General features: G+C 51.1%; 32 non-coding genes across 32 annotated transcripts; all 32 read left to right on the top strand.

The window, feature by feature from the left end:
* Positions 1-243: 243 nt before the first annotated feature.
* TRNAG-GCC (transfer RNA glycine (anticodon GCC)) lies at positions 244-314 on the top strand. Its single transcript has one exon. It is a non-coding gene; the product is annotated as a tRNA-Gly (tRNA).
* A 976-nt stretch (positions 315-1,290) lies between these two features.
* Positions 1,291-1,361, top strand: TRNAG-GCC (transfer RNA glycine (anticodon GCC)). The gene has a single exon. It is a non-coding gene; the product is annotated as a tRNA-Gly (tRNA).
* A 350-nt stretch (positions 1,362-1,711) lies between these two features.
* On the top strand, positions 1,712-1,782 carry TRNAG-CCC (transfer RNA glycine (anticodon CCC)). Its single transcript has one exon. It is a non-coding gene; the product is annotated as a tRNA-Gly (tRNA).
* Positions 1,783-2,347: 565 nt separating this feature from the next.
* On the top strand, positions 2,348-2,418 carry TRNAG-GCC (transfer RNA glycine (anticodon GCC)). Its single transcript has one exon. It is a non-coding gene; the product is annotated as a tRNA-Gly (tRNA).
* A 350-nt stretch (positions 2,419-2,768) lies between these two features.
* On the top strand, positions 2,769-2,839 carry TRNAE-CUC (transfer RNA glutamic acid (anticodon CUC)). The gene has a single exon. It is a non-coding gene; the product is annotated as a tRNA-Glu (tRNA).
* A 555-nt stretch (positions 2,840-3,394) lies between these two features.
* Positions 3,395-3,465, top strand: TRNAG-GCC (transfer RNA glycine (anticodon GCC)). The gene has a single exon. It is a non-coding gene; the product is annotated as a tRNA-Gly (tRNA).
* Positions 3,466-3,815: 350 nt separating this feature from the next.
* TRNAG-CCC (transfer RNA glycine (anticodon CCC)) lies at positions 3,816-3,886 on the top strand. Its single transcript has one exon. It is a non-coding gene; the product is annotated as a tRNA-Gly (tRNA).
* Positions 3,887-4,441: 555 nt separating this feature from the next.
* On the top strand, positions 4,442-4,512 carry TRNAG-GCC (transfer RNA glycine (anticodon GCC)). Its single transcript has one exon. It is a non-coding gene; the product is annotated as a tRNA-Gly (tRNA).
* A 350-nt stretch (positions 4,513-4,862) lies between these two features.
* Positions 4,863-4,933, top strand: TRNAG-CCC (transfer RNA glycine (anticodon CCC)). Its single transcript has one exon. It is a non-coding gene; the product is annotated as a tRNA-Gly (tRNA).
* A 565-nt stretch (positions 4,934-5,498) lies between these two features.
* On the top strand, positions 5,499-5,569 carry TRNAG-GCC (transfer RNA glycine (anticodon GCC)). Its single transcript has one exon. It is a non-coding gene; the product is annotated as a tRNA-Gly (tRNA).
* A 1,961-nt stretch (positions 5,570-7,530) lies between these two features.
* On the top strand, positions 7,531-7,601 carry TRNAG-GCC (transfer RNA glycine (anticodon GCC)). The gene has a single exon. It is a non-coding gene; the product is annotated as a tRNA-Gly (tRNA).
* Positions 7,602-7,951: 350 nt separating this feature from the next.
* Positions 7,952-8,022, top strand: TRNAG-CCC (transfer RNA glycine (anticodon CCC)). The gene has a single exon. It is a non-coding gene; the product is annotated as a tRNA-Gly (tRNA).
* A 555-nt stretch (positions 8,023-8,577) lies between these two features.
* Positions 8,578-8,648, top strand: TRNAG-GCC (transfer RNA glycine (anticodon GCC)). Its single transcript has one exon. It is a non-coding gene; the product is annotated as a tRNA-Gly (tRNA).
* Positions 8,649-8,998: 350 nt separating this feature from the next.
* Positions 8,999-9,069, top strand: TRNAG-CCC (transfer RNA glycine (anticodon CCC)). Its single transcript has one exon. It is a non-coding gene; the product is annotated as a tRNA-Gly (tRNA).
* Positions 9,070-9,624: 555 nt separating this feature from the next.
* TRNAG-GCC (transfer RNA glycine (anticodon GCC)) lies at positions 9,625-9,695 on the top strand. Its single transcript has one exon. It is a non-coding gene; the product is annotated as a tRNA-Gly (tRNA).
* A 350-nt stretch (positions 9,696-10,045) lies between these two features.
* TRNAG-CCC (transfer RNA glycine (anticodon CCC)) lies at positions 10,046-10,116 on the top strand. Its single transcript has one exon. It is a non-coding gene; the product is annotated as a tRNA-Gly (tRNA).
* A 555-nt stretch (positions 10,117-10,671) lies between these two features.
* Positions 10,672-10,742, top strand: TRNAG-GCC (transfer RNA glycine (anticodon GCC)). Its single transcript has one exon. It is a non-coding gene; the product is annotated as a tRNA-Gly (tRNA).
* A 350-nt stretch (positions 10,743-11,092) lies between these two features.
* On the top strand, positions 11,093-11,163 carry TRNAG-CCC (transfer RNA glycine (anticodon CCC)). Its single transcript has one exon. It is a non-coding gene; the product is annotated as a tRNA-Gly (tRNA).
* Positions 11,164-11,728: 565 nt separating this feature from the next.
* On the top strand, positions 11,729-11,799 carry TRNAG-GCC (transfer RNA glycine (anticodon GCC)). The gene has a single exon. It is a non-coding gene; the product is annotated as a tRNA-Gly (tRNA).
* Positions 11,800-13,760: 1,961 nt separating this feature from the next.
* TRNAG-GCC (transfer RNA glycine (anticodon GCC)) lies at positions 13,761-13,831 on the top strand. Its single transcript has one exon. It is a non-coding gene; the product is annotated as a tRNA-Gly (tRNA).
* Positions 13,832-14,181: 350 nt separating this feature from the next.
* TRNAG-CCC (transfer RNA glycine (anticodon CCC)) lies at positions 14,182-14,252 on the top strand. The gene has a single exon. It is a non-coding gene; the product is annotated as a tRNA-Gly (tRNA).
* Positions 14,253-14,807: 555 nt separating this feature from the next.
* Positions 14,808-14,878, top strand: TRNAG-GCC (transfer RNA glycine (anticodon GCC)). Its single transcript has one exon. It is a non-coding gene; the product is annotated as a tRNA-Gly (tRNA).
* A 350-nt stretch (positions 14,879-15,228) lies between these two features.
* Positions 15,229-15,299, top strand: TRNAG-CCC (transfer RNA glycine (anticodon CCC)). Its single transcript has one exon. It is a non-coding gene; the product is annotated as a tRNA-Gly (tRNA).
* A 565-nt stretch (positions 15,300-15,864) lies between these two features.
* Positions 15,865-15,935, top strand: TRNAG-GCC (transfer RNA glycine (anticodon GCC)). Its single transcript has one exon. It is a non-coding gene; the product is annotated as a tRNA-Gly (tRNA).
* A 350-nt stretch (positions 15,936-16,285) lies between these two features.
* On the top strand, positions 16,286-16,356 carry TRNAG-CCC (transfer RNA glycine (anticodon CCC)). The gene has a single exon. It is a non-coding gene; the product is annotated as a tRNA-Gly (tRNA).
* Positions 16,357-16,911: 555 nt separating this feature from the next.
* TRNAG-GCC (transfer RNA glycine (anticodon GCC)) lies at positions 16,912-16,982 on the top strand. Its single transcript has one exon. It is a non-coding gene; the product is annotated as a tRNA-Gly (tRNA).
* Positions 16,983-17,332: 350 nt separating this feature from the next.
* TRNAG-CCC (transfer RNA glycine (anticodon CCC)) lies at positions 17,333-17,403 on the top strand. The gene has a single exon. It is a non-coding gene; the product is annotated as a tRNA-Gly (tRNA).
* A 555-nt stretch (positions 17,404-17,958) lies between these two features.
* TRNAG-GCC (transfer RNA glycine (anticodon GCC)) lies at positions 17,959-18,029 on the top strand. Its single transcript has one exon. It is a non-coding gene; the product is annotated as a tRNA-Gly (tRNA).
* Positions 18,030-18,379: 350 nt separating this feature from the next.
* TRNAG-CCC (transfer RNA glycine (anticodon CCC)) lies at positions 18,380-18,450 on the top strand. Its single transcript has one exon. It is a non-coding gene; the product is annotated as a tRNA-Gly (tRNA).
* A 977-nt stretch (positions 18,451-19,427) lies between these two features.
* TRNAG-CCC (transfer RNA glycine (anticodon CCC)) lies at positions 19,428-19,498 on the top strand. Its single transcript has one exon. It is a non-coding gene; the product is annotated as a tRNA-Gly (tRNA).
* Positions 19,499-20,474: 976 nt separating this feature from the next.
* TRNAG-CCC (transfer RNA glycine (anticodon CCC)) lies at positions 20,475-20,545 on the top strand. Its single transcript has one exon. It is a non-coding gene; the product is annotated as a tRNA-Gly (tRNA).
* Positions 20,546-21,110: 565 nt separating this feature from the next.
* On the top strand, positions 21,111-21,181 carry TRNAG-GCC (transfer RNA glycine (anticodon GCC)). Its single transcript has one exon. It is a non-coding gene; the product is annotated as a tRNA-Gly (tRNA).
* The last annotated feature ends 448 nt before the right edge of the window (positions 21,182-21,629 follow it).

Raw genomic sequence — 21,629 nt, 5'->3', positions numbered from 1 at the left:
ACCCATACAAAGGCCACCCTCATCTACCAGTGTGCTTGCCTCTGTCCACTTTTCCTGTCTATAGAACCTGGCCGTTCGTGGCCGTTCGTGGCCAAGTGAGTGAGAAGGACTGCCAGGGCAGCGCAGCTCCCATTCACCCACCGGAGCTGGCGCCATCCTCATGTCACTGCAGTGCTCTGTTAAATCAGCTGCTCTGGGCTGCAATGGTCCAGAGCACTGTAGCGCCAGTGTGCAGCATGTAAGGCATTGGTGGTTCAGTGGTAGAATTCTCGCCTGCCACGCGGGAGGCCCGGGTTCGATTCCCGGCCAATGCATGAGCGTTTTGCACATGTACCTTTCGTTGACTTTGAAGCATCGTGAAAAGGAAGAGACCGAACAAAAAAACAAGCCTTGATTGCCTTGCTTGCCTTATTTCTGCTACTAGCGATCACTCTGCTGATCCCTTTTAGTAGAAGGGGCCGCTGCGCCTTGACTGGAAGCAGGGCAATCTCAGATTATGCAAACAGCTCATAGAGGCCCAGCCCGAGTAGGTGCCAGTCTCACACGTCTGCAAAGGCCTTCAATGAGGCTTTCAGCAGAAGTCAAGAGTTTACGAGTGACCATTCGCATGGAACTGGCAGGTGTGTTAAATCAAGTGCTCTACCGCAGTAATGTTGCTTGTCAGGCATTGGTAGCTCAGTGGTAGAATTCTCGCTTCCCAAGTGGGAGGCCCGGGTTCGATTCCCGGCCAATGCATGGCACTTTTGTAGACGTGTCTCTTGATATTTTAAAAGGCATGGGAAAAGAAAAATGGAAACGGTAGATAAGATGATTGCATTGCTTGTCTGTTTTCTGCGCAAAGAAAGCACTCTGCTGCCCTCTTTTAGCAGAAGATGGAACTGCAGTTTCAACTTAAGGCGGGAAACCTTCTATTATGCAAATAATTCCCAGAAGACCCCAGAAGCCCAGATTGAAAGGGTGTCAGCCTCGTGTGGCTGCAAAGATATCCCCTGAGTCCTGCAGTAGAAGTCTGGCTTTCCTGAGGCACGGTGCTCAGGGAACTGCACTCAGAGTAGCGACCCATACAAAGGCCACCCTCATCTACCAGTGTGCTTGCCTCTGTCCACTTTTCCTGTCTATAGAACCTGGCCGTTCGTGGCCAAGTGAGTGAGAAGGACTGCCAGGGCAGCGCAGCTCCCATTCACCCACCGGAGCTGGCGCCATCCTCATGTCACTGCAGTGCTCTGTTAAATCAGCTGCTCTGGGCTGCAATGGTCCAGAGCACTGTAGCGCCAGTGTGCAGCATGTAAGGCATTGGTGGTTCAGTGGTAGAATTCTCGCCTGCCACGCGGGAGGCCCGGGTTCGATTCCCGGCCAATGCATGAGCGTTTTGCACATGTACCTTTCGTTGACTTTGAAGCATCGTGAAAAGGAAGAGATCAAGCAAAAAAACAAGCCTTGATTGCCTTGCTTGCCTTATTTCTGCTACTAGCGATCACTCTGCTGATCCCTTTTAGTAGAAGGGGCCGCTGCGCCTTGACTGGAAGCAGGGCAATCTCAGATTATGCAAACAGCTCATAGAGGCCCAGCCCGAGTAGGTGCCAGTCTCACACGTCTGCAAAGGCCTTCAATGAGGCTTTCAGCAGAAGTCAAGAGTTTACGAGTGACCATTCGCATGGAACTGGCAGGTGTGTTAAATCAAGCGCTCTACCGCAGTAATGCTGCTTGTCAAGCATTGGTAGTTCAGTGGTAGAATTCTCGCTTCCCAAGCGGGAGGCCCGGGTTCGATTCCCGGCCAATGCATGGCACTTTTGTAGACGTGTCTCTTGATATTTTAAAAGGCATGGGAAAAGAAAAATGGAAACGGTAGATAAGATGATTGCATTGCTTCTCTGTTTTCTGCGCAAAGAAAGCACTCTGCTGCCCTCTTTTAGCAGAAGATGGAACTGCAGTTTCAACTTAAGGCGGGAAACCTTCTATTATGCAAATAATTCCCAGAAGACCCCAGAAGCCCAGATTGAAAGGGTGTCAGCCTCGTGTGGCTGCAAAGATATCCACTGAGTCCTGCAGTAGAAGTCTGGCTTTCCTGAGGCACGGTGCTCAGGGAACTGCACTCAGAGTAGCGACCCATACAAAGGCCACCCTCATCTACCAGTGTGCTTGCCTCTGTCCACTTTTCCTGTCTATAGAACCTGGCCGTTCGTGGCTGTTCGTGGCCAAGTGAGTGAGAAGGACTGCCAGGGCAGCGCAGCTCCCATTCACCCACCGGAGCTGGCGCCATCCTCATGTCACTGCAGTGCTCTGTTAAATCAGCTGCTCTGGGCTGCAATGGTCCAGAGCACTGTAGCGCCAGTGTGCAGCATGTAAGGCATTGGTGGTTCAGTGGTAGAATTCTCGCCTGCCACGCGGGAGGCCCGGGTTCGATTCCCGGCCAATGCATGAGCGTTTTGCACATGTACCTTTCGTTGACTTTGAAGCATCGTGAAAAGGAAGAGACCGAACAAAAAAACAAGCCTTGATTGCCTTGCTTGCCTTATTTCTGCTACTAGCGATCACGCTGCTGATCCCTTTTAGTAGAAGGGGCCGCTGCGCCTTGACTGGAAGCAGGGCAATCTCAGATTATGCAAACAGCTCATAGAGGCCCAGCCCGAGTAGGTGCCAGTCTCACACGTCTGCAAAGGCCTTCAATGAGGCTTTCAGCAGAAGTGAAGAGTTTACAAGTGACCATTCGCATGGAACTGGCAGGTGTGTTAAATCAAGCGCTCTACCGCAGTAATGCTGCTTGTCAGGCATTGGTAGTTCAGTGGTAGAATTCTCGCTTCTCAAGCGGGAGGCCCGGGTTCGATTCCCGGCCAATGCATGGCACTTTTGTAGACGTGTCTCTTGATATTTTAAAAGGCATGGGAAAAGAAAAATGGAAACGGTAGATAAGAAGATTGCATTGCTTGTCTGTTTTCTGCGCAAAGAAAGCACTCTGCTGCCCTCTTTTAGCAGAAGATGGAACTGCAGTTTCAACTTAAGGCGGGAAACCTTCTATTATGCAAATAATTCCCAGAAGACCCCAGAAGCCCAGATTGAAAGGGTGTCAGCCTCGTGTGGCTGCAAAGATATCCCCTGAGTCCTGCAGTAGAAGTCTGGCTTTCCTGAGGCACGGTGCTCAGGGAACTGCACTCAGAGTAGCGACCCATACAAAGGCCACCCTCATCTACCAGTGTGCTTGCCTCTGTCCACTTTTCCTGTCTATAGAACCTGGCCGTTCGTGGCCAAGTGAGTGAGAAGGACTGCCAGGGCAGCGCAGCTCCCATTCACCCACCGGAGCTGGCGCCATCCTCATGTCACTGCAGTGCTCTGTTAAATCAGCTGCTCTGGGCTGCAATGGTCCAGAGCACTGTAGCGCCAGTGTGCAGCATGTAAGGCATTGGTGGTTCAGTGGTAGAATTCTCGCCTGCCACGCGGGAGGCCCGGGTTCGATTCCCGGCCAATGCATGAGCGTTTTGCACATGTACCTTTCGTTGACTTTGAAGCATCGTGAAAAGGAAGAGATCAAACAAAAAAACAAGCCTTGATTGCCTTGCTTGCCTTATTTCTGCTACTAGCGATCACTCTGCTGATCCCTTTTAGTAGAAGGGGCCGCTGCGCCTTGACTGGAAGCAGGGCAATCTCAGATTATGCAAACAGCTCATAGAGGCCCAGCCCGAGTAGGTGCCAGTCTCACACGTCTGCAAAGGCCTTCAATGAGGCTTTCAGCAGAAGTGAAGAGTTTACGAGTGACCATTCGCATGGAACTGGCAGGTGTGTTAAATCAAGCGCTCTACCGCAGTAATGCTGCTTGTCAAGCATTGGTAGTTCAGTGGTAGAATTCTCGCTTCCCAAGCGGGAGTCCCGGGTTCGATTCCCGGCCAATGCATGGCACTTTTGTAGACGTGTCTCTTGATATTTTAAAAGGCATGGGAAAAGAAAAATGGAAACGGTAGATAAGATGATTGCATTGCTTGTCTGTTTTCTGCGCAAAGAAAGCACTCTGCTGCCCTCTTTTAGCAGAAGATGGAACTGCAGTTTCAAATTAAGGCGGGAAACCTTCTATTATGCAAATAATTCCCAGAAGACCCCAGAAGCCCAGATTGAAAGGGTGTCAGCCTCGTGTGGCTGCAAAGATATCCCCTGAGTCCTGCAGTAGAAGTCTGGCTTTCCTGAGGCACGGTGCTCAGGGAACTGCACTCAGAGTAGCGACCCATACAAAGGCCACCCTCATCTACCAGTGTGCTTGCCTCTGTCCACTTTTCCTGTCTATAGAACCTGGCCGTTCGTGGCCAAGTGAGTGAGAAGGACTGCCAGGGCAGCGCAGCTCCCATTCACCCACCGGAGCTGGCGCCATCCTCATGTCACTGCAGTGCTCTGTTAAATCAGCTGCTCTGGGCTGCAATGGTCCAGAGCACTGTAGCGCCAGTGTGCAGCATGTAAGGCATTGGTGGTTCAGTGGTAGAATTCTCGCCTGCCACGCGGGAGGCCCGGGTTCGATTCCCGGCCAATGCATGAGCGTTTTGCACATGTACCTTTCGTTGACTTTGAAGCATCGTGAAAAGGAAGAGATCAAACAAAAAAACAAGCCTTGATTGCCTTGCTTGCCTTATTTCTGCTACTAGCGATCACTCTGCTGATCCCTTTTAGTAGAAGGGGCCGCTGCGCCTTGACTGGAAGCAGGGCAATCTCAGATTATGCAAACAGCTCATAGAGGCCCAGCTCGAGTAGGTGCCAGTCTCACACGTCTGCAAAGGCCTTCAATGAGGCTTTCAGCAGAAGTCAAGAGTTTACGAGTGACCATTCGCATGGAACTGGCAGGTGTGTTAAATCAAGCGCTCTACCGCAGTAATGCTGCTTGTCAAGCATTGGTAGTTCAGTGGTAGAATTCTCGCTTCCCAAGCGGGAGGCCCGGGTTCGATTCCTGGCCAATGCATGGCACTTTTGTAGACGTGTCTCTTGATATTTTAAAAGGCATGGGAAAAGAAAAATGGAAACGGTAGATAAGATGATTGCATTGCTTCTCTGTTTTCTGCGCAAAGAAAGCACTCTGCTGCCCTCTTTTAGCAGAAGATGGAACTGCAGTTTCAACTTAAGGCGGGAAACCTTCTATTATGCAAATAATTCCCAGAAGACCCCAGAAGCCCAGATTGAAAGGGTGTCAGCCTCGTGTGGCTGCAAAGATATCCACTGAGTCCTGCAGTAGAAGTCTGGCTTTCCTGAGGCACGGTGCTCAGGGAACTGCACTCTGAGTAGCGACCCATACAAAGGCCACCCTCATCTACCAGTGTGCTTGCCTCTGTCCACTTTTCCTGTCTATAGAACCTGGCCGTTCGTGGCCGTTCGTGGCCAAGTGAGTGAGAAGGACTGCCAGGGCAGCGCAGCTCCCATTCACCCACCGGAGCTGGCGCCATCCTCATGTCACTGCAGTGCTCTGTTAAATCAGCTGCTCTGGGCTGCAATGGTCCAGAGCACTGTAGCGCCAGTGTGCAGCATGAAAGGCATTGGTGGTTCAGTGGTAGAATTCTCGCCTGCCATGCGGGAGGCCCGGGTTCGATTCCCGGCCAATGCATGAGCGTTTTGCACATGTACCTTTCGTTGACTTTGAAGCATCGTGAAAAGGAAGAGACCGAACAAAAAAACAAGCCTTGATTGCCTTGCTTGCCTTATTTCTGCTACTAGCGATCACTCTGCTGATCCCTTTTAGTAGAAGGGGCCGCTGCGCCTTGACTGGAAGCAGGGCAATCTCAGATTATGCAAAACGCTCATAGAGGCCCAGCCCGAGTAGGTGCCAGTCTCACACGTCTGCAAAGGCCTTCAATGAGGCTTTCAGCAGAAGTCAAGAGTTTACGAGTGACCATTCGCATGGAACTGGCAGGTGTGTTAAATCAAGCGCTCTACCGCAGTAATGCTGCTTGTCAGCCGGAAGCGGGAGGCCCGGGTTCGATTCCCGGCCAATGCATGGCACTTTTGTAGACGTGTCTCTTGATATTTTAAAAGGCATGGGAAAAGAAAAATGGAAACGGTAGATAAGATGATTGCATTGCTTGTCTGTTTTCTGCGCAAAGAAAGCACTCTGCTGCCCTCTTTTAGCAGAAGATGGAACTGCAGTTTCAACTTAAGGCGGGAAACCTTCTATTATGCAAATAATTCCCAGAAGACCCCAGAAGCCCAGATTGAAAGGGTGTCAGCCTCGTGTGGCTGCAAAGATATCCCCTGAGTCCTGCAGTAGAAGTCTGGCTTTCCTGAGGCACGGTGCTCAGGGAACTGCACTCAGAGTAGCGACCCATACAAAGGCCACCCTCATCTACCAGTGTGCTTGCCTCTGTCCACTTTTCCTGTCTATAGAACCTGGCCGTTCGTGGCCAAGTGAGTGAGAAGGACTGCCAGGGCAGCGCAGCTCCCATTCACCCACCGGAGCTGGCGCCATCCTCATGTCACTGCAGTGCTCTGTTAAATCAGCTGCTCTGGGCTGCAATGGTCCAGAGCACTGTAGCGCCAGTGTGCAGCATGAAAGGCATTGGTGGTTCAGTGGTAGAATTCTCGCCTGCCACGCGTGAGGCCCGGGTTCGATTCCCGGCCAATGCATGAGCGTTTTGCACATGTACCTTTCGTTGACTTTGAAGCATCGTGAAAAGGAAGAGACCGAACAAAAAAACAAGCCTTGATTGCCTTGCTTGCCTTATTTCTGCTACTAGCGATCACTCTGCTGATCCCTTTTAGTAGAAGGGGCCGCTGCGCCTTGACTGGAAGCAGGGCAATCTCAGATTATGCAAACAGCTCATAGAGGCCCAGCCCGAGTAGGCGCCAGTCTCACACGTCTGCAAAGGCCTTCAATGAGGCTTTCAGCAGAAGTCAAGAGTTTACGAGTGACCATTCGCATGGAACTGGCAGGTGTGTTAAATCAAGCGCTCTACCGCAGTAATGCTGCTTGTCAGCCGGAAGCGGGAGGCCCGGGTTCGATTCCCGGCCAATGCATGGCACTTTTGTAGACGTGTCTCTTGATATTTTAAAAGGCATGGGAAAAGAAAAATGGAAACGGTAGATAAGATGATTGCATTGCTTGTCTGTTTTCTGCGCAAAGAAAGCACTCTGCTGCCCTCTTTTAGCAGAAGATGGAACTGCAGTTTCAACTTAAGGCGGGAAACCTTCTATTATGCAAATAATTCCCAGAAGACCCCAGAAGCCCAGATTGAAAGGGTGTCAGCCTCGTGTGGCTGCAAAGATATACCCTGAGTCCTGCAGTAGAAGTCTGGCTTTCCTGAGGCACGGTGCTCAGGGAACTGCACTCAGAGTAGCAACCCATACAAAGGCCACCCTCATCTACCAGTGTGCTTGCCTCTGTCCACTTTTCCTGTCTATAGAACCTGGCCGTTCGTGGCCAAGTGAGTGAGAAGGACTGCCAGGGCAGCGCAGCTCCCATTCACCCACCGGAGCTGGCGCCATCCTCATGTCACTGCAGTGCTCTGTTAAATCAGCTGCTCTGGGCTGCAATGGTCCAGAGCACTGTAGCGCCAGTGTGCAGCATGTAAGGCATTGGTGGTTCAGTGGTAGAATTCTCGCCTGCCACGCGGGAGGCCCGGGTTCGATTCCCGGCCAATGCATGAGCGTTTTGCACATGTACCTTTCGTTGACTTTGAAGCATCGTGAAAAGGAAGAGATCAAACAAAAAAACAAGCCTTGATTGCCTTGCTTGCCTTATTTCTGCTACTAGCGATCACTCTGCTGATCCCTTTTAGTAGAAGGGGCCGCTGCGCCTTGACTGGAAGCAGGGCAATCTCAGATTATGCAAACAGCTCATAGAGGCCCAGCTCGAGTAGGTGCCAGTCTCACACGTCTGCAAAGGCCTTCAATGAGGCTTTCAGCAGAAGTCAAGAGTTTACGAGTGACCATTCGCATGGAACTGGCAGGTGTGTTAAATCAAGCACTCTACCGCAGTAATGCTGCTTGTCAAGCATTGGTAGTTCAGTGGTAGAATTCTCGCTTCCCAAGCGGGAGGCCCGGGTTCGATTCCCGGCCAATGCATGGCACTTTTGTAGACGTGTCTCTTGATATTTTAAAAGGCATGGGAAAAGAAAAATGGAAACGGTAGATAAGATGATTGCATTGCTTGTCTGTTTTCTGCGCAAAGAAAGCACTCTGCTGCCCTCTTTTAGCAGAAGATGGAACTGCAGTTTCAACTTAAGGCGGGAAACCTTCTATTATGCAAATAATTCCCAGAAGACCCCAGAAGCCCAGATTGAAAGGGTGTCAGCCTCGTGTGGCTGCAAAGATATCCCCTGAGTCCTGCAGTAGAAGTCTGGCTTTCCTGAGGCACGGTGCTCAGGGAACTGCACTCAGAGTAGCGACCCATACAAAGGCCACCCTCATCTACCAGTGTGCTTGCCTCTGTCCACTTTTCCTGTCTATAGAACCTGGCCGTTCGTGGCCAAGTGAGTGAGAAGGACTGCCAGGGCAGCGCAGCTCCCATTCACCCACCGGAGCTGGCGCCATCCTCATGTCACTGCAGTGCTCTGTTAAATCAGCTGCTCTGGGCTGCAATGGTCCAGAGCACTGTAGCGCCAGTGTGCAGCATGTAAGGCATTGGTGGTTCAGTGGTAGAATTCTCGCCTGCCACGCGGGAGGCCCGGGTTCGATTCCCGGCCAATGCATGAGCGTTTTGCACATGTACCTTTCGTTGACTTTGAAGCATCGTGAAAAGGAAGTGATCAAACAAAAAAACAAGCCTTGATTGCCTTGCTTGCCTTATTTCTGCTACTAGCGATCACTCTGCTGATCCCTTTTAGTAGAAGGGGCCGCTGCGCCTTGACTGGAAGCAGGGCAATCTCAGATTATGCAAACAGCTCATAGAGGCCCAGCTCGAGTAGGTGCCAGTCTCACACGTCTGCAAAGGCCTTCAATGAGGCTTTCAGCAGAAGTCAAGAGTTTACGAGTGACCATTCGCATGGAACTGGCAGGTGTGTTAAATCAAGCGCTCTACCGCAGTAATGCTGCTTGTCAAGCATTGGTAGTTCAGTGGTAGAATTCTCGCTTCCCAAGCGGGAGGCCCGGGTTCGATTCCCGGCCAATGCATGGCACTTTTGTAGACGTGTCTCTTGATATTTTAAAAGGCATGGGAAAAGAAAAATGGAAACGGTAGATAAGATGATTGCATTGCTTGTCTGTTTTCTGCGCAAAGAAAGCACTCTGCTGCCCTCTTTTAGCAGAAGATGGAACTGCAGTTTCAACTTAAGGCGGGAAACCTTCTATTATGCAAATAATTCCCAGAAGACCCCAGAAGCCCAGATTGAAAGGGTGTCAGCCTCGTGTGGCTGCAAAGATATCCCCTGAGTCCTGCAGTAGAAGTCTGGCTTTCCTGAGGCACGGTGCTCAGGGAACTGCACTCAGAGTAGCGACCCATACAAAGGCCACCCTCATCTACCAGTGTGCTTGCCTCTGTCCACTTTTCCTGTCTATAGAACCTGGCCGTTCGTGGCCAAGTGAGTGAGAAGGACTGCCAGGGCAGCGCAGCTCCCATTCACCCACCGGAGCTGGCGCCATCCTCATGTCACTGCAGTGCTCTGTTAAATCAGCTGCTCTGGGCTGCAATGGTCCAGAGCACTGTAGCGCCAGTGTGCAGCATGTAAGGCATTGGTGGTTCAGTGGTAGAATTCTCGCCTGCCACGCGGGAGGCCCGGGTTCGATTCCCGGCCAATGCATGAGCGTTTTGCACATGTACCTTTCGTTGACTTTGAAGCATCGTGAAAAGGAAGAGATCAAACAAAAAAACAAGCCTTGATTGCCTTGCTTGCCTTATTTCTGCTACTAGCGATCACTCTGCTGATCCCTTTTAGTAGAAGGGGCCGCTGCGCCTTGACTGGAAGCAGGGCAATCTCAGATTATGCAAACAGCTCATAGAGGCCCAGCCCGAGTAGGTGCCAGTCTCACACGTCTGCAAAGGCCTTCAATGAGGCTTTCAGCAGAAGTGAAGAGTTTACGAGTGACCATTCGCATGGAACTGGCAGGTGTGTTAAATCAAGCGCTCTACCGCAGTAATGCTGCTTGTCAAGCATTGGTAGTTCAGTGGTAGAATTCTCGCTTCCCAAGCGGGAGTCCCGGGTTCGATTCCCGGCCAATGCATGGCACTTTTGTAGACGTGTCTCTTGATATTTTAAAAGGCATGGGAAAAGAAAAATGGAAACGGTAGATAAGATGATTGCATTGCTTGTCTGTTTTCTGCGCAAAGAAAGCACTCTGCTGCCCTCTTTTAGCAGAAGATGGAACTGCAGTTTCAAATTAAGGCGGGAAACCTTCTATTATGCAAATAATTCCCAGAAGACCCCAGAAGCCCAGATTGAAAGGGTGTCAGCCTCGTGTGGCTGCAAAGATATCCCCTGAGTCCTGCAGTAGAAGTCTGGCTTTCCTGAGGCACGGTGCTCAGGGAACTGCACTCAGAGTAGCGACCCATACAAAGGCCACCCTCATCTACCAGTGTGCTTGCCTCTGTCCACTTTTCCTGTCTATAGAACCTGGCCGTTCGTGGCCAAGTGAGTGAGAAGGACTGCCAGGGCAGCGCAGCTCCCATTCACCCACCGGAGCTGGCGCCATCCTCATGTCACTGCAGTGCTCTGTTAAATCAGCTGCTCTGGGCTGCAATGGTCCAGAGCACTGTAGCGCCAGTGTGCAGCATGTAAGGCATTGGTGGTTCAGTGGTAGAATTCTCGCCTGCCACGCGGGAGGCCCGGGTTCGATTCCCGGCCAATGCATGAGCGTTTTGCACATGTACCTTTCGTTGACTTTGAAGCATCGTGAAAAGGAAGAGATCAAACAAAAAAACAAGCCTTGATTGCCTTGCTTGCCTTATTTCTGCTACTAGCGATCACTCTGCTGATCCCTTTTAGTAGAAGGGGCCGCTGCGCCTTGACTGGAAGCAGGGCAATCTCAGATTATGCAAACAGCTCATAGAGGCCCAGCTCGAGTAGGTGCCAGTCTCACACGTCTGCAAAGGCCTTCAATGAGGCTTTCAGCAGAAGTCAAGAGTTTACGAGTGACCATTCGCATGGAACTGGCAGGTGTGTTAAATCAAGCGCTCTACCGCAGTAATGCTGCTTGTCAAGCATTGGTAGTTCAGTGGTAGAATTCTCGCTTCCCAAGCGGGAGGCCCGGGTTCGATTCCTGGCCAATGCATGGCACTTTTGTAGACGTGTCTCTTGATATTTTAAAAGGCATGGGAAAAGAAAAATGGAAACGGTAGATAAGATGATTGCATTGCTTCTCTGTTTTCTGCGCAAAGAAAGCACTCTGCTGCCCTCTTTTAGCAGAAGATGGAACTGCAGTTTCAACTTAAGGCGGGAAACCTTCTATTATGCAAATAATTCCCAGAAGACCCCAGAAGCCCAGATTGAAAGGGTGTCAGCCTCGTGTGGCTGCAAAGATATCCACTGAGTCCTGCAGTAGAAGTCTGGCTTTCCTGAGGCACGGTGCTCAGGGAACTGCACTCTGAGTAGCGACCCATACAAAGGCCACCCTCATCTACCAGTGTGCTTGCCTCTGTCCACTTTTCCTGTCTATAGAACCTGGCCGTTCGTGGCCGTTCGTGGCCAAGTGAGTGAGAAGGACTGCCAGGGCAGCGCAGCTCCCATTCACCCACCGGAGCTGGCGCCATCCTCATGTCACTGCAGTGCTCTGTTAAATCAGCTGCTCTGGGCTGCAATGGTCCAGAGCACTGTAGCGCCAGTGTGCAGCATGAAAGGCATTGGTGGTTCAGTGGTAGAATTCTCGCCTGCCATGCGGGAGGCCCGGGTTCGATTCCCGGCCAATGCATGAGCGTTTTGCACATGTACCTTTCGTTGACTTTGAAGCATCGTGAAAAGGAAAAGACCGAACAAAAAAACAAGCCTTGATTGCCTTGCTTGCCTTATTTCTGCTACTAGCGATCACTCTGCTGATCCCTTTTAGTAGAAGGGGCCGCTGCGCCTTGACTGGAAGCAGGGCAATCTCAGATTATGCAAAACGCTCATAGAGGCCCAGCCCGAGTAGGTGCCAGTCTCACACGTCTGCAAAGGCCTTCAATGAGGCTTTCAGCAGAAGTCAAGAGTTTACGAGTGACCATTCGCATGGAACTGGCAGGTGTGTTAAATCAAGCGCTCTACCGCAGTAATGCTGCTTGTCAGCCGGAAGCGGGAGGCCCGGGTTCGATTCCCGGCCAATGCATGGCACTTTTGTAGACGTGTCTCTTGATATTTTAAAAGGCATGGGAAAAGAAAAATGGAAACGGTAGATAAGATGATTGCATTGCTTGTCTGTTTTCTGCGCAAAGAAAGCACTCTGCTGCCCTCTTTTAGCAGAAGATGGAACTGCAGTTTCAACTTAAGGCGGGAAACCTTCTATTATGCAAATAATTCCCAGAAGACCCCAGAAGCCCAGATTGAAAGGGTGTCAGCCTCGTGTGGCTGCAAAGATATCCCCTGAGTCCTGCAGTAGAAGTCTGGCTTTCCTGAGGCACGGTGCTCAGGGAACTGCACTCAGAGTAGCGACCCATACAAAGGCCACCCTCATCTACCAGTGTGCTTGCCTCTGTCCACTTTTCCTGTCTATAGAACCTGGCCGTTCGTGGCCAAGTGAGTGAGAAGGACTGCCAGGGCAGCGCAGCTCCCATTCACCCACCGGAGCTGGCGCCATCCTCATGTCACTGCAGTGCTCTGTTAAATCAGCTGCTCTGGGCTGCAATGGTCCAGAGCACTGTAGCGCCAGTGTGCAGCATGAAAGGCATTGGTGGTTCAGTGGTAGAATTCTCGCCTGCCACGCGTGAGGCCCGGGTTCGATTCCCGGCCAATGCATGAGCGTTTTGCACATGTACCTTTCGTTGACTTTGAAGCATCGTGAAAAGGAAGAGACCGAACAAAAAAACAAGCCTTGATTGCCTTGCTTGCCTTATTTCTGCTACTAGCGATCACTCTGCTGATCCCTTTTAGTAGAAGGGGCCGCTGCGCCTTGACTGGAAGCAGGGCAATCTCAGATTATGCAAACAGCTCATAGAGGCCCAGCCCGAGTAGGCGCCAGTCTCACACGTCTGCAAAGGCCTTCAATGAGGCTTTCAGCAGAAGTCAAGAGTTTACGAGTGACCATTCGCATGGAACTGGCAGGTGTGTTAAATCAAGCGCTCTACCGCAGTAATGCTGCTTGTCAGCCGGAAGCGGGAGGCCCGGGTTCGATTCCCGGCCAATGCATGGCACTTTTGTAGACGTGTCTCTTGATATTTTAAAAGGCATGGGAAAAGAAAAATGGAAACGGTAGATAAGATGATTGCATTGCTTGTCTGTTTTCTGCGCAAAGAAAGCACTCTGCTGCCCTCTTTTAGCAGAAGATGGAACTGCAGTTTCAACTTAAGGCGGGAAACCTTCTATTATGCAAATAATTCCCAGAAGACCCCAGAAGCCCAGATTGAAAGGGTGTCAGCCTCGTGTGGCTGCAAAGATATACCCTGAGTCCTGCAGTAGAAGTCTGGCTTTCCTGAGGCACGGTGCTCAGGGAACTGCACTCAGAGTAGCAACCCATACAAAGGCCACCCTCATCTACCAGTGTGCTTGCCTCTGTCCACTTTTCCTGTCTATAGAACCTGGCCGTTCGTGGCCAAGTGAGTGAGAAGGACTGCCAGGGCAGCGCAGCTCCCATTCACCCACCGGAGCTGGCGCCATCCTCATGTCACTGCAGTGCTCTGTTAAATCAGCTGCTCTGGGCTGCAATGGTCCAGAGCACTGTAGCGCCAGTGTGCAGCATGTAAGGCATTGGTGGTTCAGTGGTAGAATTCTCGCCTGCCACGCGGGAGGCCCGGGTTCGATTCCCGGCCAATGCATGAGCGTTTTGCACATGTACCTTTCGTTGACTTTGAAGCATCGTGAAAAGGAAGAGATCAAACAAAAAAACAAGCCTTGATTGCCTTGCTTGCCTTATTTCTGCTACTAGCGATCACTCTGCTGATCCCTTTTAGTAGAAGGGGCCGCTGCGCCTTGACTGGAAGCAGGGCAATCTCAGATTATGCAAACAGCTCATAGAGGCCCAGCTCGAGTAGGTGCCAGTCTCACACGTCTGCAAAGGCCTTCAATGAGGCTTTCAGCAGAAGTCAAGAGTTTACGAGTGACCATTCGCATGGAACTGGCAGGTGTGTTAAATCAAGCACTCTACCGCAGTAATGCTGCTTGTCAAGCATTGGTAGTTCAGTGGTAGAATTCTCGCTTCCCAAGCGGGAGGCCCGGGTTCGATTCCCGGCCAATGCATGGCACTTTTGTAGACGTGTCTCTTGATATTTTAAAAGGCATGGGAAAAGAAAAATGGAAACGGTAGATAAGATGATTGCATTGCTTGTCTGTTTTCTGCGCAAAGAAAGCACTCTGCTGCCCTCTTTTAGCAGAAGATGGAACTGCAGTTTCAACTTAAGGCGGGAAACCTTCTATTATGCAAATAATTCCCAGAAGACCCCAGAAGCCCAGATTGAAAGGGTGTCAGCCTCGTGTGGCTGCAAAGATATCCCCTGAGTCCTGCAGTAGAAGTCTGGCTTTCCTGAGGCACGGTGCTCAGGGAACTGCACTCAGAGTAGCGACCCATACAAAGGCCACCCTCATCTACCAGTGTGCTTGCCTCTGTCCACTTTTCCTGTCTATAGAACCTGGCCGTTCGTGGCCAAGTGAGTGAGAAGGACTGCCAGGGCAGCGCAGCTCCCATTCACCCACCGGAGCTGGCGCCATCCTCATGTCACTGCAGTGCTCTGTTAAATCAGCTGCTCTGGGCTGCAATGGTCCAGAGCACTGTAGCGCCAGTGTGCAGCATGTAAGGCATTGGTGGTTCAGTGGTAGAATTCTCGCCTGCCACGCGGGAGGCCCGGGTTCGATTCCCGGCCAATGCATGAGCGTTTTGCACATGTACCTTTCGTTGACTTTGAAGCATCGTGAAAAGGAAGAGATCAAACAAAAAAACAAGCCTTGATTGCCTTGCTTGCCTTATTTCTGCTACTAGCGATCACTCTGCTGATCCCTTTTAGTAGAAGGGGCCGCTGCGCCTTGACTGGAAGCAGGGCAATCTCAGATTATGCAAACAGCTCATAGAGGCCCAGCTCGAGTAGGTGCCAGTCTCACACGTCTGCAAAGGCCTTCAATGAGGCTTTCAGCAGAAGTCAAGAGTTTACGAGTGACCATTCGCATGGAACTGGCAGGTGTGTTAAATCAAGCGCTCTACCGCAGTAATGCTGCTTGTCAAGCATTGGTAGTTCAGTGGTAGAATTCTCGCTTCCCAAGCGGGAGGCCCGGGTTCGATTCCCGGCCAATGCATGGCACTTTTGTAGACGTGTCTCTTGATATTTTAAAAGGCATGGGAAAAGAAAAATGGAAACGGTAGATAAGATGATTGCATTGCTTGTCTGTTTTCTGCGCAAAGAAAGCACTCTGCTGCCCTCTTTTAGCAGAAGATGGAACTGCAGTTTCAACTTAAGGCGGGAAACCTTCTATTATGCAAATAATTCCCAGAAGACCCCAGAAGCCCAGATTGAAAGGGTGTCAGCCTCGTGTGGCTGCAAAGATATCCACTGAGTCCTGCAGTAGAAGTCTGGCTTTCCTGAGGCACGGTGCTCAGGGAACTGCACTCAGAGTAGCGACCCATACAAAGGCCACCCTCATCTACCAGTGTGCTTGCCTCTGTCCACTTTTCCTGTCTATAGAACCTGGCCGTTCGTGGCCGTTCGTGGCCAAGTGAGTGAGAAGGACTGCCAGGGCAGCGCAGCTCCCATTCACCCACCGGAGCTGGCGCCATCCTCATGTCACTGCAGTGCTCTGTTAAATCAGCTGCTCTGGGCTGCAATGGTCCAGAGCACTGTAGCGCCAGTGTGCAGCATGTAAGGCATTGGTGGTTCAGTGGTAGAATTCTCGCCTGCCACGCGGGAGGCCCGGGTTCGATTCCCGGCCAATGCATGAGCGTTTTGCACATGTACCTTTCGTTGACTTTGAAGCATCGTGAAAAGGAAGAGACCGAACAAAAAAACAAGCCTTGATTGCCTTGCTTGCCTTATTTCTGCTACTAGCGATCACTCTGCTGATCCCTTTTAGTAGAAGGGGCCGCTGCGCCTTGACTGGAAGCAGGGCAATCTCAGATTATGCAAACAGCTCATAGAGGCCCAGCCCGAGTAGGTGCCAGTCTCACACGTCTGCAAAGGCCTTCAATGAGGCTTTCAGCAGAAGTGAAGAGTTTACAAGTGACCATTCGCATGGAACTGGCAGGTGTGTTAAATCAAGCGCTCTACCGCAGTAATGCTGCTTGTCAGGCATTGGTAGTTCAGTGGTAGAATTCTCGCTTCCCAAGCGGGAGGCCCGGGTTCGATTCCCGGCCAATGCATGGCACTTTTGTAGACGTGTCTCTTGATATTTTAAAAGGCATGGGAAAAGAAAAATGGAAACGGTAGATAAGATGATTGCATTGCTTGTCTGTTTTCTGCGCAAAGAAAGCACTCTGCTGCCCTCTTTTAGCAGAAGATGGAACTGCAGTTTCAACTTAAGGCGGGAAACCTTCTATTATGCAAATAATTCCCAGAAGACCCCAGAAGCCCAGATTGAAAGGGTGTCAGCCTCGTGTGGCTGCAAAGATATCCCCTGAGTCCTGCAGTAGAAGTCTGGCTTTCCTGAGGCACGGTGCTCAGGGAACTGCACTCAGAGTAGCGACCCATACAAAGGCCACCCTCATCTACCAGTGTGCTTGCCTCTGTCCACTTTTCCTGTCTATAGAACCTGGCCGTTCGTGGCCAAGTGAGTGAGAAGGACTGCCAGGGCAGCGCAGCTCCCATTCACCCACCGGAGCTGGCGCCATCCTCATGTCACTGCAGTGCTCTGTTAAATCAGCTGCTCTGGGCTGCAATGGTCCAGAGCACTGTAGCGCCAGTGTGCAGCATGTAAGGCATTGGTGGTTCAGTGGTAGAATTCTCGCCTGCCACGCGGGAGGCCCGGGTTCGATTCCCGGCCAATGCATGAGCGTTTTGCACATGTACCTTTCGTTGACTTTGAAGCATCGTGAAAAGGAAGAGATCAAACAAAAAAACAAGCCTTGATTGCCTTGCTTGCCTTATTTCTGCTACTAGCGATCACTCTGCTGATCCCTTTTAGTAGAAGGGGCCGCTGCGCCTTGACTGGAAGCAGGGCAATCTCAGATTATGCAAACAGCTCATAGAGGCCCAGCCCGAGTAGGTGCCAGTCTCACACGTCTGCAAAGGCCTTCAATGAGGCTTTCAGCAGAAGTCAAGAGTTTACGAGTGACCATTCGCATGGAACTGGCAGGTGTGTTAAATCAAGCGCTCTACCGCAGTAATGCTGCTTGTCAAGCATTGGTAGTTCAGTGGTAGAATTCTCGCTTCCCAAGCGGGAGGCCCGGGTTCGATTCCCGGCCAATGCATGGCACTTTTGTAGACGTGTCTCTTGATATTTTAAAAGGCATGGGAAAAGAAAAATGGAAACGGTAGATAAGATGATTGCATTGCTTGTCTGTTTTCTGCGCAAAGAAAGCACTCTGCTGCCCTCTTTTAGCAGAAGATGGAACTGCAGTTTCAACTTAAGGCGGGAAACCTTCTATTATGCAAATAATTCCCAGAAGACCCCAGAAGCCCAGATTGAAAGGGTGTCAGCCTCGTGTGGCTGCAAAGATATCCCCTGAGTCCTGCAGTAGAAGTCTGGCTTTCCTGAGGCACGGTGCTCAGGGAACTGCACTCAGAGTAGCGACCCATACAAAGGCCACCCTCATCTACCAGTGTGCTTGCCTCTGTCCACTTTTCCTGTCTATAGAACCTGGCCGTTCGTGGCCAAGTGAGTGAGAAGGACTGCCAGGGCAGCGCAGCTCCCATTCACCCACCGGAGCTGGCGCCATCCTCATGTCACTGCAGTGCTCTGTTAAATCAGCTGCTCTGGGCTGCAATGGTCCAGAGCACTGTAGCGCCAGTGTGCAGCATGTAAGGCATTGGTGGTTCAGTGGTAGAATTCTCGCCTGCCACGCGGGAGGCCCGGGTTCGATTCCCGGCCAATGCATGAGCGTTTTGCACATGTACCTTTCGTTGACTTTGAAGCATCGTGAAAAGGAAGAGATCAAACAAAAAAACAAGCCTTGATTGCCTTGCTTGCCTTATTTCTGCTACTAGCGATCACTCTGCTGATCCCTTTTAGTAGAAGGGGCCGCTGCGCCTTGACTGGAAGCAGGGCAATCTCAGATTATGCAAACAGCTCATAGAGGCCCAGCCCGAGTAGGTGCCAGTCTCACACGTCTGCAAAGGCCTTCAATGAGGCTTTCAGCAGAAGTCAAGAGTTTACGAGTGACCATTCGCATGGAACTGGCAGGTGTGTTAAATCAAGCGCTCTACCGCAGTAATGCTGCTTGTCAAGCATTGGTAGTTCAGTGGTAGAATTCTCGCTTCCCAAGCGGGAGGCCCGGGTTCGATTCCCGGCCAATGCATGGCACTTTTGTAGACGTGTCTCTTGATATTTTAAAAGGCATGGGAAAAGAAAAATGGAAACGGTAGATAAGATGATTGCATTGCTTGTCTGTTTTCTGCGCAAAGAAAGCACTCTGCTGCCCTCTTTTAGCAGAAGATGGAACTGCAGTTTCAACTTAAGGCGGGAAACCTTCTATTATGCAAATAATTCCCAGAAGACCCCAGAAGCCCAGATTGAAAGGGTGTCAGCCTCGTGTGGCTGCAAAGATATCCCCTGAGTCCTGCAGTAGAAGTCTGGCTTTCCTGAGGCACGGTGCTCAGGGAACTGCACTCAGAGTAGCGACCCATACAAAGGCCACCCTCATCTACCAGTGTGCTTGCCTCTGTCGACTTTTCCTGTCTATAGAACCTGGCCGTTCGTGGCCAAGTGAGTGAGAAGGACTGCCAGGGCAGCGCAGCTCCCATTCACCCACCGGAGCTGGCGCCATCCTCATGTCACTGCAGTGCTCTGTTAAATCAGCTGCTCTGGGCTGAAATGGTCCAGAGCACTGTACCGCCAGTGTGCAGCATGTAAGGCATTGGTGGTTCAGTGGTAGAATTCTCTCCTGCCGCGCGGGAGGCCCGGGTTCGATTCCCGGCCAATGCATGAGCGTTTTGCACATGTACCTTTCGTTGACTTTGAAGCATCGTGAAAAGGAAGAGACCAAACAAAAAAAACAAGCCTTGATTGCCTTGCTTGCCTTATTTCTGCTACTAGCGATCACTCTGCTGATCCCTTTTAGAAGAAGGGGCCGCTGCGCCTTGACTGGAAGCAGGGCAATCTCAGATTATGCAAACAGCTCATAGAGGCCCAGCCCGAGTAGGTGCCAGTCTCACACGTCTGCAAAGGCCTTCAATGAGGCTTTCAGCAGAAGTCAAGAGTTTACGAGTGACCATTCGCATGGAACTGGCAGGTGTGTTAAATCAAGCGCTCTACCGCAGTAATGCTGCTTGTCAGGCATTGGTAGTTCAGTGGTAGAATTCTCGCTTCCCAAGCGGGAGGCCCGGGTTCGATTCCCGGCCAATGCATGGCACTTTTGTAGACGTGTCTCTTGATATTTTAAAAGGCATGGGAAAAGAAAAATGGAAACGGTAGATAAGATGATTGCATTGCTTGTCTGTTTTCTGCGCAAAGAAAGCACTCTGCTGCCCTCTTTTAGCAGAAGATGGAACTGCAGTTTCAACTTAAGGCGGGAAACCTTCTATTATGCAAATAATTCCCAGAAGACCCCAGAAGCCCAGATTGAAAGGGTGTCAGCCTCGTGTGGCTGCAAAGATATCCCCTGAGTCCTGCAGTAGAAGTCTGGCTTTCCTGAGGCACGGTGCTCAGGGAACTGCACTCAGAGTAGCGACCCATACAAAGGCCACCCTCATCTACCAGTGTGCTTGCCTCCGTCCACTTTTCCTGTCTATAGAACCTGGCCGTTCGTGGCCAAGTGAGTGAGAAGGACTGCCAGGGCAGCGCAGCTCCCATTCACCCACCGGAGCTGGCGCCATCCTCATGTCACTGCAGTGCTCTGTTAAATCAGCTGCTCTGGGCTGTAATGGTCCAGAGCACTGTAGCGCCAGTGTGCAGCATGTACGGCATTGGTGGTTCAGTGGTAGAATTCTTGCCTGCCACGCGGGAGGCCCGGGTTCGATTCCCGGCCAATGCATGAGCGTTTTGCACATGTACCTTTCATTGACTTTGAAGCATCGTGAAAAGGAAGAGACCAAACAAAAAAACAAGCCTTGATTGCCTTGCTTACCTTATTTCTGCTACTAGCGATCACTCTGCTGATCCCTTTTAGTAGAAGGGGCCGCTGCGCCTTGACTGGAAGCAGGGCAATCTCAGATTATGCAAACAGCTCATAGAGGCCCAGCCCGAGTAGGTGCCAGTCTCACACGTCTGCAAAGGCCTTCAATGAGGCTTTCAGCAGAAGTCAAGAGTTTACGAGTGACCATTCGCATGGAACTGGCAGGTGTGTTAAATCAAGCGCTCTACCGCAGTAATGCTGCTTGTCAAGCATTGGTAGTTCAGTGGTAGAATTCTCGCTTCCCAAGCGGGAGGCCCGGGTTCGATTCCCGGCCAATGCATGGCACTTTTGTAGACGTGTCTCTTGATATTTTAAAAGGCATGGGAAAAGAAAAATGGAAACGGTAGATAAGATGATTGCATTGCTTGTCTGTTTTCTGCGCAAAGAAAGCACTCTGCTGCCCTCTTTTAGCAGAAGATGGAACTGCAGTTTCAACTTAAGGCGGGAAACCTTCTATTATGCAAATAATTCCCAGAAGACCCCAGAAGCCCAGATTGAAAGGGTGTCAGCCTCGTGTGGCTGCAAAGATATCCCCTGAGTCCTGCGGTAGAAGTCTGGCTTTCCTGAGGCACGGTGCTCAGGGAACTGCACTCAGAGTAGCGACCCATACAAAGGCCACCCTCATCTACCAGTGTGCTTGCCTCTGTCCACTTTTCCTGTCTATAGAACCTGGCCGTTCGTGGCCGTTCGTGGCCAAGTGAGTGAGAAGGACTGCCAGGGCAGCGCAGCTCCCATTCACCCACCGGAGCTGGCGCCATCCTCATGTCACTGCAGTGCTCTGTTAAATCAGCTGCTCTGGGCTGCAATGGTCCAGAGCACTGTAGCGCCAGTGTGCAGCATGTAAGGCATTGGTGGTTCAGTGGTAGAATTCTCGCCTGCCACGCGGGAGGCCCGGGTTCGATTCCCGGCCAATGCATGAGCGTTTTGCACATGTACCTTTCGTTGACTTTGAAGCATCGTGAAAAGGAAGAGACCGAACAAAAAAACAAGCCTTGATTGCCTTGCTTGCCTTATTTCTGCTACTAGCGATCACTCTGCTGATCCCTTTTAGTAGAAGGGGCCGCTGCGCCTTGACTGGAAGCAGGGCAATCTCAGATTATGCAAACAGCTCATAGAGGCCCAGCCCGAGTAGGTGCCAGTCTCACACGTCTGCAAAGGCCTTCAATGAGGCTTTCAGCAGAAGTCAAGAGTTTACGAGTGACCATTCGCATGGAACTGGCAGGTGTGTTAAATCAAGTGCTCTACCGCAGTAATGTTGCTTGTCAGGCATTGGTAGCTCAGTGGTAGAATTCTCGCTTCCCAAGTGGGAGGCCCGGGTTCGATTCCCGGCCAATGCATGGCACTTTTGTAGACGTGTCTCTTGA

Source organism: Ambystoma mexicanum, chromosome 1p (assembly GCF_040938575.1).
Source record: "Ambystoma mexicanum isolate Mex_15411 chromosome 1p, UKY_AmexF1_1, whole genome shotgun sequence".
Lineage (NCBI taxonomy): Eukaryota > Metazoa > Chordata > Amphibia > Caudata > Ambystomatidae > Ambystoma > Ambystoma mexicanum.
The sequence above is the reverse complement of the archived record's forward strand: the minus strand, read 5'-3'. Positions and strand labels throughout refer to the sequence as shown.